This window comes from Oxyura jamaicensis, chromosome 17 (genome assembly GCF_011077185.1).
Source record: "Oxyura jamaicensis isolate SHBP4307 breed ruddy duck chromosome 17, BPBGC_Ojam_1.0, whole genome shotgun sequence".
In the NCBI taxonomy this organism is placed as follows: domain Eukaryota; kingdom Metazoa; phylum Chordata; class Aves; order Anseriformes; family Anatidae; genus Oxyura; species Oxyura jamaicensis.
This window is the reverse complement of record NC_048909.1, coordinates 8,397,314-8,407,742: the sequence shown is the minus strand read 5'-3', so window position 1 is coordinate 8,407,742 and position 10,429 is coordinate 8,397,314. Positions and strand designations below refer to the sequence as shown.

The 10,429-nt window shown below is 50.1% G+C and overlaps 1 long non-coding RNA gene across 1 annotated transcript; it reads right to left on the bottom strand.

Moving 5' to 3' along the window:
- Positions 1-5,925: 5,925 nt before the first annotated feature.
- On the bottom strand, positions 5,926-9,406 carry LOC118175463. Its single transcript, XR_004754984.1, has 2 exons — positions 8,758-9,406; positions 5,926-8,459 (listed from the first exon to the last, which is right to left on the bottom strand). It is a non-coding gene; the product is annotated as an uncharacterized LOC118175463 (long non-coding RNA).
- Positions 9,407-10,429: the final 1,023 nt, after the last annotated feature.

The following is a 10,429-nucleotide window of genomic DNA, read 5'->3' as shown; positions in this document are numbered from 1 at the left end:
CGCAGGCTCAGTCAGAAGGACCACAATCAAGAGCAAGGCTCCTGCCTCTCCCCACTGCAGCTGGAGATGGGAGGCTTCAGCAAAAGCCTTCCTGCGTGCCCCACAGCCGCAGCCTGCTCACAGCGTGGCTGCAAAGTGTGTGTCCACACCGACACTGGAAAAGCTGCCTTAGTATCTGCCCATACCCCACCGTGCTGTAAGCAACCTAGGGCCAACTTCAGCTGGTTTCAGGCAAAGAGCACAGATTTACCTTCTTCTCTGAGGACCTGATCTCTTGGGCTGCTGATCTGAGGTCAGGCAAGGTTACATCCCCTGCGGTCTCACCTCTTGTCTCAGCACCAGGGATTCAAAATGCACCCAAAAGACAGAGGAGATAGGAAAGACACGCAAGTTACACATGTGTATCTGAAAAGATGGCTTGCTGTTTATTTTTATTTTATTTTCAGGACACAACTCTCATTCTCTGCAGCTCTTCACCTTCTGCCCAGAAGCGGGTAGAGGAGCAGACACTGCCAGACTTCAATCCATCCACTAATGCTTCAGGGAGACCAGGCGAGAACAGGTCAGAAAGCAGCAGTGTGCATCAGGAATGGTAAGAACCGGCCTTTTACATCAGAGACAAGAAACAATCCAGCAGCTGAAGAACCGGGGAGGTGCAGGAGACAAAGAGTAGGAAGGGAAGTGGAAAAGAGCTCGGTGCTTGGTTGTATCAGGCTCTTTCAGCTGCCAACATAGCAGCAAGGAGGGTCTCGTGTGTCTGTGTGGGATCTGCCTCCAATGCTCATCCTGGGAGGCTTCCTAATTAAACTAAGGAGTATGATCATCCTCAGCCCTAAGCTTCCCATCTCGGAGAGGGGCCGCCTCCTGTCCTCTCGCTGTACCAGGTCTTGGATGGTCCTGAGGATAAGGCTGCTGCTGGCTGCAGCGCCCCAGGCAGCACCAGGCTGGTTACAGTCCTGTAATTGGTCCTGAGTTCCCTTTTCCTGGTGCAAACCTCATGCAGATATTTTGCCTTTGTGGCCTGGAGGCTTCCTGGAGCTTTTACAGGTGTAGCCAAAATTTCCAGGTGGTTGCACAGCCAGTTCCATTAGAAGCACTGCCTTTTCCTTTGTTTGCCTTTACAGTTGTATTTTTATCTCATCAGACAATTCAGTCCAAAGCTCACAGTTGGAAATTTTGTTTCACTGCTTTTAAAGAGTAGAGCAATGCCTCTCCCAGCCTCTTCATTATCGAAATAATTCAAGGACTTGAGCAAGAAAGATAAAACTCCACGGCAGGCAAAGCAGGCTCTGAAGGGCACAATTTTCTGAGCCAGCTGGCCGCAGCTGCCGGGCATCACCTTCCTTCCCGGCACCATAAAGGGCTTTGTGTTTTCTTCTTTTGTGCCTGACACGTGCTCGTGGAAAGAAAACAAACTCCACATTAGCAGACTTTAAAGGGCTCGTGAGCTTCCCTGCAGCCTCAAACCCACACGAGGACCAACGCTTGGTGACAAAAGACTTATCTGATACCCCAGCCGGGCCAAACCTCTGGTGTTCTCTGGGTTTCTGGCACCTGGAGAGAATCAGCACTTTCTGCCCTGGTTTTGTATCAACAGGCAGGGTCGAGGAGGATAATAGCTGGCGTCAGAGGCTCGGCGAGCTCGATTCATACTGGGAAGATAGCCTCGTGCAGCTTAGCAGCCAGCTCACTTCTGAAATAGCACTAAATTGTGCGTGCTTTCTTGAGGAGCCACTTGCTCTCTGAGAGGCTCCTCGAAAAGGTGGGAGCAAAGTCGTTTTGCAGTTTGCCTCTTTCCATTTATTGGTGACACGTAGATAACAGGATGAGGACTTCACGGGGCTGCCAGGTGCGTGCCCTCCTGCAGCTCCGTGGCATCCCCGTGTGCAGCCCCCGGTCGGATGCTGGCTGTGATGCTGCTGCTCAGGGCTCTCCTCGCTCAGGTAATTCACAGCTCCTGCAAAGCAGCAAGAAGCCTCAAGAAAGAAACCCAGATGAATCAAATAGGAAAAAAAAAAAAAAAAAGAAAAGAAAAACAATGCACTCCTGAATTTCCAGAAGTGATATTGGCTCGTTGGGAGGGAAGTGCAGACAACAGCTTATGTTGCTAAAAAAACAAGTTTGCACTGTTTTGGGTTCAGCGTTTTAGCCAACTGCTAAGAACTTTAGAGTAAATCTCAGCATTTCCCAGGGCCCAGATTGCATATTGGACCATATACCCTGAAATGTTTTTATTTAATTTGAGTCCACATTATGCTGCCTACATATGGTGACACACACATTTCATTTTATGTAGCAGATGCTGCTTTGCTATTGAGAATGTAATATACTGAGTACATTATAGTATCATTTGGTTTAGGGTAACTGCAGTGTTTTTCAACTCTGATTAGCCTTAATTTTAAACCTGATTTCCTAAGGAAATGAAGCTTTTGAGATCCTGCTCTGTATGCATGCTCGTGCGTGCCCATCATCCATCCACTTGCCCATCATTCTCCTGCTTCTTTTGAGCTCGCAGGCCAATCTCAAAGCAGGACGAGGAAAACCTGGTGAGCTCTCCCTAACTCTGCACAGAATGGCTTCACATGGGAGATTAAGTTCAGGGTACAGGTTCACGAGTCCTGGGAAATGGAGCTGACACAGCGCTTTCCCCTGAACCGTAAGGACTTCTGAAAATGAGAGAGCTAAGGGTAATAAGGCCACTCGCCAACAGCATCCAGAAGGAGGTCTCCGTCAGGCTGAACTCTGCAGCTCTGCGCAGAGGCAAAAGCCCCTCTCAATCTTCATTAGAAGCAGATTAAGTCTCCAAGTGATTTCCGCTTTGCTGACCTCCCTGCTGGACCCACGAGCCCTGAGTTTGAGCGGCAGAGACCAGATTCCCATTCTGGTGGCGATCACATTGCATCAGGGCAGTCCCAGACACCAAGACGGGTGCTATATGGCAACAGCTCTGACTGGTCCACTAATTTCATCCATCACATCCGCTCCTATTTGCAGATCTTTTCCTCAGAATTAGCACTCGTGTTTGCTGAGATCTTTTAGGAGGCAGCAGGGCACAGCTGTGATCGAAATGAACTGCACTGTGAAAATGCAATATTTTTAATGGAGCTGATGTAGGTAGTGTTTTTCAATTCTGGCACTTTGCGGAAAAATATCACATTTAGCATGTTGAAATGGCACCCGTTTGCTGCACCTGCAGCAGCGGAGGTGCTGCCTGGGCTGTTTCATAGCCCTGCATGTGTGAACTCTGTCTTGTTACAGCACAGACTCCAGCAAGTGTGGCCATAAACAGCACTTAGTGATGCATAATATATGAAAATGGCTCACGCTGAGCTTTTAGATACAGAAAGATTTTTTTTTTCCTCTTAATACTATTACAACATTCTCCTGCAGCCATGGAAGCACTGTCATAAATATTTAAAAGGAGGTTTAAAAGACCCAATCTGTGCAGACTGAATATTTACAGCCCCCAGAACCCTGACCTTTAGATTTAGGGTAAGGCACACATAAAGCAGCCTTATTAAACCATACACCGTGGGTCAGCCTGGGTATGGGGTCAGAACTGAAAGCTCCTTCTGGGTACTTAGCATTTTTCAAGTTCCCAGTGGTAAACGAGCAGAGTGCAATGAAGAATGACTCTAGTTGAAGCCCGACGAGGTGCCTGCCTTTGGGGAAGAGATGGGGCACACAAAACCCAGCAAGGCTGGTGCAGGGGTGCCTGGTGCCAGCCCAAGCTGTCCCAAGAGAGGATAATTAGCACTGGGGTAAATCAACAAATGTTGGCCACGGCGTTGGATGCAGAGAGAAAATGCAAAAGTGGCTGCTCCCAGAGGAATCGCTTGCAATTTCGGAGTTTGTCTGGCCTTTTCTTTCTTGGATTTGTCCCTCTATAGCCCTAAATCCCCGGTTACACAGAGCCGGGTGTGTTCAGCTGAATGAGGACCTCTTTGCCTTCATTCAGGTTTTTCTAGCAGACCTAAATACTTCAATCAGAGCCAATCAGAGATTTTCAAAACCACCATGCCTCCCAGCTGGCACATCATTTTTTTTTTCTTTTTTTTTTTTCTTTTTTTTTTTGTTCCGTTTCTTGAGAATTATGACTCACGCTCTGTGTTTTCAAGTTAAAGCCTTGCATTCCCTCTGCACGCTCAGCCCAGCGCCTTCCTCCTGCAAAGCCCTGCCCGAGATGGAGCCAGGTGGGGGGCAGGAGCTGCAGGGACGCAGGGCTTGGCGGGGGGCGTGCACAGCATCCCTGCTTTTTTTGGAGCCAGGCCTTCAGGAGCTCAAAGGCCCTTCAGATCTGTGTGTAGTCAGGAGCTTGAAATGCTCCTCTGATGTATTTGCATATTTAAAAATAAGGGAGAAGGCAAGAAGATAAACGGGAAGAGTTTGCGCATGGCAGGCAGTGACCTGCTCACAGGGAACACAGAAAGCTGCTGAAATCCCAGTCAATGTACTGAAAAACACAAACTCCATGAATTTTATAGCCATTTTTGCTTGTTCTCGGCCTGCTCCCTCCCTCTCCTTTTCCTGATTTTGTGCCCTTCCTCCCCGGGAGAAGCAGCCCCCCCGGCACAGCAAGCTGCAGGCAGAGGGGGCTGTGCTGCCCCAGGGACAGGCTGGGGGGGGGGGGGGGGGGCTGCAGGGACCCAGCAGGAGGTTGGGGTGGGCTGCCTGGGTTCCTGCACCCAGGGGTCCTGCCCTACAACCCCACGCTGCAAGCCCACAGGGTCCAGAGCCAAGCATGGGGTGTGCTGGGCGGCCCCGAACCAGCACTGCGTGTTGGCTCATGTGTCAGTGGGGCCAAAAAACGTGAGCAACGGAGTCACCAGAAATCTGACATCCACGATGCTCCTGGCAAGTCCATCGTGGAGGAGGTGAGGGAAAACTGGCAGAGGCAGCGGGAAGGATGCTAGGGTTTCTGGCGGATTGTGCTCCAGCTGGACCATGTGCAACAGAGCCCATGTGTTAAATAACCCAAGCCCAGCGTGGATGAGCAAGGAGCAAAGCTAAAGTGCCACTTAGAGCTTAATGGGGTTGGTAACAAGTGCTGGATGCTCAGGTTGGACGGTCGTGTTTTGAACTCATTTGCGGCGCGATGCCAGATGAGCACCATTCAGACTCCACTGGGAGTCCTGCGGGAAGAGTTTCTGCAGGGAGCGTTTGCGGCTGGGTTTTTGTGTGCGCTGCCTTGTTTCCAAGCACAATTTTCCTGTCTAGTCAGTGGCTGGTAATAATCAACAGGGCAAACATGCTTCTCTTGCTTTGCCAGTGATGGGCTTTTTATGATTTGTGTCCACTTCTGAGGCGTTCCTAGCCCTCTGCCATATCGCTGCATTAATCCTACTGCTGCTAATAACCATCTATGAGGTGTATGACACAAGTTGTCCAAGGGAATCGCACATCATTTTTTTCCGATATTCCCAGATTTGTTAGCTGGAATTGATCCTGCTGCTCCATTAGCTGGAAAATAAACAAACCCACAGCCAAGCTGGCTGCATGCGTATTGCTAGGAACCTGCTAGAAAAGACAAAAGATCCAATATTGCGATTAATAGGTCCACAGGGGCATTTTGAGAAGAGCTTCCGTGTCCTCACTTTGCTCTGAACCTTCACAAAACCTTCACTGCTTCCTTGCAGCCCGAGCCAAAGCCTGCTGCAGACAATCCCTGCGCTCCCCAGGCTTGCTCCCCATGGGGACCCACCAGGATCTGCTTTTCTCCACCTGTTTGTGTCCTCCCAGGACTGCTGACAGCTTGGAGAGTTGCAAGGGGAAGCCGGGACATCTCTCTGTCTCAGCTCCTTGCACAGACATCGGGTCAGAGAAGACTTTCACCATCCCAGGCTCCAACCAGTCCCTTCATATAGGGAGCAAAGGAGCAATCCTGGGGGCTTTTACTTGGGTCTTTTTCTACCTAACCCGTTATTATTATTATTTTGCAATCCCAGTGAAATATCCTTAAAATTTCTCTTCCTCTCCACCTCGGATGGTGCCAGAGATCCCGGGGGCGTTGCTGGCACAGAGGCTGGCACATCGGGGCTGCTTCTCCTGCTTCCCCAGGAAGCGCTGCCGCCTGCCAACCCGGCCAGAGACGGTTCCTGGTGCCTGGGGAGCCAGAAAGAGCAACTGCAGTAATTCCTTTAGTATGTAAGGCGTTCAGATGGGCAGAGCTGTGTGGAGCACGGAAAGCCTTGCCAGGTGTAGGATGGATTCGTTAGCGGGGGTGGCTGTCGGATATAAAGGGGTGCTGGTTTCGGGGGGGGTTAACACCTCCTGGGGTCCAGCTCTCGTCTGGGGTGGCAAAGGCAAGGACGACATCTGCATCCCTGGAATCAGACCTGTTTGTGGTCCCGGGAGGTTCTGTCCCCATCCTGTTGCTTTTGGAAGCCTCTTTGCAGAGGGAAAGGTTTTCACAAAGACATCCGAAGGGGTACCCTGGGGAAATTTTGTCACCTGAGAATCCAGGAGCAGTCTCACTGCCTTGTTCCCCGGTGTGTTCAGCAAGCTTACCTCCTGCTGGTGTTGTTTTCACAGGCTTCCTTTCCCCACAGGCCAGCTCTGAGCGTGGTGGTCTCGGTGGCAGGAGGGGACCTCAGGGACTTGTCCTGTCCCCAGGGACTCGTCCTGTCCCCTTGTGCCTCCGTGCTCCAGCTCCTGGGATTTCAGCGCCTGCCTGGGAATGAGCTAGGAGCCGATGGAGTTAAGCCATTTGCAGAAGGCAGGAGGTTATATACATCACCAGAGCAAACCTTTATGGGTGTTTGACTAGCAGCTCTTTGTAGGCACTCAGCACATTAGCAGGGATGCTGCCATTTATTGTGTAATCGTCAGCTTAAACCCTCTCCTTTTATTCCCCTCACTCTGCAATACTCAAAATAGAGCAATAAAAACCCCACCCGCGGGCGACAAATAATCACCCTTACCATTTGACCCTGAGCCTGATGTGCTCGCTGCTGGAAAGCTGGCTTGGAGTGTGCCAAGGGCTTGTCTGTGCTGCTGGGGGGTGAGCAGAGCAGGGCCACCCCACATTGCTGCTGCCCCCCCAACTGGATAGCAACACCCCATGGGGGTGAAGGAGAAGGGGACAGTTTGGAGCAAACCCATCCAGGCCATAGGAAAAAACCTTTTTGGTATGAAACTTGTCCTGCTTCGCTTCTCTATTTGCAGGGGTGAGGCTGAGCCAAGCCTGCAAAGGGAGCTGGGCTGGTGTTGTCCCTGGCTCAAAGGCTCTCCAATAGCAGCGGTTTTTAAAAATTAAATGCTGGCGTCCGCCTGTATTTGCATTGTGTAACGGCCTTACCCGATGCAATCACTTCAAATCACTGTTCTTCAAATCCTCTGGGGCAGCTGCAGAGAGCAGAGGGCCCAGGTCAAGTATAAACCTTCTGGTTTATTTGGGAACGTGTGTGTCGGTGTTACCACCGCATTAATGAGCCACGTAAATCAGGGCCAGTTGTTAAATAACGAGGGGGGAGGAGGGGCTCTGTACCTTTTGCAGGCAGAGCTTTGCAGCTACAGGAACGAGCTGTGTCGGTGTTACAACTTGCCAGCTTGGAGGACATAAGTTTCCCATCCAGATATTGCTTCTTCAGAGGCTTTTGCTGCTCCCAAGGGATCCTGCAGAAATTTGTAAAGCCCGACTTCAGCATGTCCTTAGCAGGGTTTTACAGAAGGCTAATATGAATTCAAATTTTGGTTATTAATAACAAGGCAGAGGGAGGCAGGTTGCTTGTCTTCCTTTTGAGGCTCTCCCTGCAAGGCTGGGATGCAGAGGTCGGGCTCGGACGCCTGCCGCTGGCTCCCAGACACACGGCGATGTTTCTGGTGTGCCCATCACCCTTCAGTCTGCCCATGGCAAAAGCCCAGTCCCGAGAGGCATCTCTCACTTCTGCATAATGCGCTGTTATTACTTTAATATTAAAGCGAAAGACAGGGGGGAAGTGGGAAAACAGGCATATTGCTTGGCTGCGACTGTATTTTTTTTCTGGCTGCCTCCCTTCCGTCTCCGGCTGTCCCTAAAGCCAACATCCTCTCCAACCTTGGAGCCTCACCAGAGTCCTGCAATGCAGACGGGTAGGAGGAGTTTGCCACTGGATAGGATATTTTGGAAAGGTATTTGGGAGAATAGGATGCTATTTGCCAGCCGGGTGGCACAAGGTATTGCAGCCAGACACACAGTGCAAATCTGAACCAGGAAACTTCCACAAATGCACATGTACCCCATGGTAAAGAGCTGCTGGATGGGGAGGGAGTGTGGGGCTGGCACTCCGTTTTTGCCTAAGAGGCTGCTCATGACACTTGTAAAAAGTTTATATTTCCTATCCATTTTATCAAGGAGGTTTCATTTCCTCTGTGTTTTCCCTCCGCAAGATTGACACTCACATTTCTGGTGGAAGCGCTTCTCCATTTGCTGCAGATGTGCTGAAATCTTAATATAGCTTAAATCCTCTCCGCTCCCTTTCCTGAGAATACAAACCGGGATGGTATAAGGCAGAATTGTTATTTTAGTTACCACTCTCCTAAGTCACCTCCACAAATCCATCATAATATTCCTGCGTACAGTTTGGATCGGATCACTCTTGGCAAAGGTGTTTTGGGAGCTTTGAGTTTTGATGTGACAAATCAGGTGTGATTAAAAATAAATAGTTCATACCAATGCCCAACTATTACAACAGTAATAATAATAATAAAATGGGTTATTTCTATAATGAGCTTTAAGTATTTTAAGTATTATGCAGATTACTGGAAAAAAGCTGGTACCCTCCTGCATCCCTCCTGCAGAACCTGACCTCCTCCCTTCCCTCCAGACTGTGGACGCAGTCTAACGAAGGCACCACGGTGACTGGTAAATGAACACATCACACAGGGAGACTGTTTGGTTATGGAACTGGGGTGGCTGAACTCAAATATGCTCAAAAAGCTTTGGAAAAAATGGGGTCAGAAAGTTGTGGGTTGGGCCCACCACTGATAAAAAGGATTCAGGTGTCGCAGTGAATCATCCCAAGGCACAAACCTGGCTTACTGGGAACAAAACACCTGCTAGAGAGAAGTCACCTGTGCATTGATCCGCAGCCTGCCCCGTTCTGATCTGAAACACCCTGCTGAAAACAGAAAAAAATGTTAGGTTCATCCAGCAACACTGGGACAGTTTTCCCTTCTCTCCTTTTTCTCAGTGTCAGATCATTTGGATCGTTCACCGGATCATTTAGATGAAGGAGATGTGCTTGCCTGCACTTGGTCAGGTCTGGAATCAGTCATCCACAGGGTAAAGAGTGACAACATTTCCTGCCCACATAATCTGCCGTATGAAAGAAATGAGGCTTACGTGGTGCTTGGGCTGAGCTGATCTTTATTTCCTGGAAAGACACATTTCCTGAGCGCATCATAATTACCGACACAAAGTTCAGAACAGCGTGCTGCTAGGGGACGTCAGCCACACGAGCAAATCCCACCTGCCCTGCTCCAGGAGCTGAGCTGCCACCTGGGCTGCCAGGGCTTGCCTGTACATCCCCATCCCGTGGGGATGGCATCTGCAAGTCCCCATCCTGCAGGGCCCCAAGGAGGCCGAGCAATAAAGCCACGATGGACCCAGGCTCTCTGGCAGGAGGTGGAGGTGTCGGCTGGCCCTCAGCTTGCAGGGTGCTGTAGCGCAGTGGGGAAGGGTCAAAGCAGGGGGTCCCCCAGCACCCCCTTCCAGCCAGCTACAAAGACGACGACCCTTCAGTTTATGGCCCTGCCAGGGTTATGGGGTGTGTGTTGATGATAAGGCGGGGATATGAGTAGAAGCATGGCCAACAGCCCCGCTGCATGTTTCTCTCCCTATTTCAAAGCTGACATTTGCAAATAGATGTATTTATACATAATCCCTTCTTCTGCCGAGGTTGTTTTTTTTTAACCGGGCTAGGATGAGACAGACGCTCATTTTTTTTATTTAATAGCAAGATTCCATCAATGCCTCGAGCTGCACCCGCAGGAGTCGGGTGTTTACGTGCTGGAATAATGAACCATCAGCTGAGGGGCTGTGGAGTGACAGGGACGTTCTGCGTTTTATGGCCTTTAGTGAAAACAGTCCCCAGTCAATAACTACCGATTTTCTTGGGAGGAGAAGACCCTATTTGCAATTGATATTTTCAGGGAAACCGTACACTCGGAGCGGGCAGTGGCAGTGGGTGAGGTGTCGCTGTTGGAAATAGCCAACGATCATCTAGACGTGGCTCTGTGGGGCCTGGAGCTGGAGAAATGTAATAACAACGGGATTTTCTATTTTCTCTGCTGAGATGAGGAGCTCCATTATCGCACCCCTTATTTGTGATTTAGTTTTATTTTCTTCTGCAACATTTGATGCCAAATGCTGCTCCAGACACCTGGCAGGGACCATCCTCATCCCTGGAGCACACTGGTGGAAGAAGGACATCACCCTGAGGGCTCCCCA